Source organism: Sinocyclocheilus rhinocerous, unplaced genomic scaffold (assembly GCF_001515625.1).
Source record: "Sinocyclocheilus rhinocerous isolate Xijiao unplaced genomic scaffold, SAMN03320098_v1.1 scaffold1648, whole genome shotgun sequence".
NCBI lineage: Eukaryota > Metazoa > Chordata > Actinopteri > Cypriniformes > Cyprinidae > Sinocyclocheilus > Sinocyclocheilus rhinocerous.
This window is the reverse complement of record NW_015647958.1, coordinates 103,553-103,849: the sequence shown is the minus strand read 5'-3', so window position 1 is coordinate 103,849 and position 297 is coordinate 103,553. Positions and strand designations below refer to the sequence as shown.

General features: G+C 41.4%; 1 protein-coding gene across 1 annotated transcript in view; it reads left to right on the top strand.

Moving 5' to 3' along the window:
- Positions 1-297, top strand: part of LOC107709448 (thrombospondin type-1 domain-containing protein 4-like) — a 19,231-nt gene that overhangs the window by 1,131 nt on the left and 17,803 nt on the right. The gene's annotated exons all lie outside the window — the stretch shown is intronic.

The window sequence follows — 297 nt, the reverse complement described above, 5'->3', positions numbered from 1 at the left end:
GAAACAAGTCACAACACAATGGAAACAAGCCACAACACAATGGAAACAAGACACAACACAGCGGAAACAAGTCGCAACACAACGTGTTTCAGCCACAACACAACAAAATTAGTACAACACAGCGAAAACAAGATGCAACACAACGGAAACAAGCCACAACACAACAAAATTAGCACAACACAATGGAAACAAGACACAACAGAGCGGAACCAAGTCACAACACAACAAAATTAGCACAACACAGAGGAAACAAGACGCAACACAACGGAAACAAGCCACAACACAACAAAATTAGCA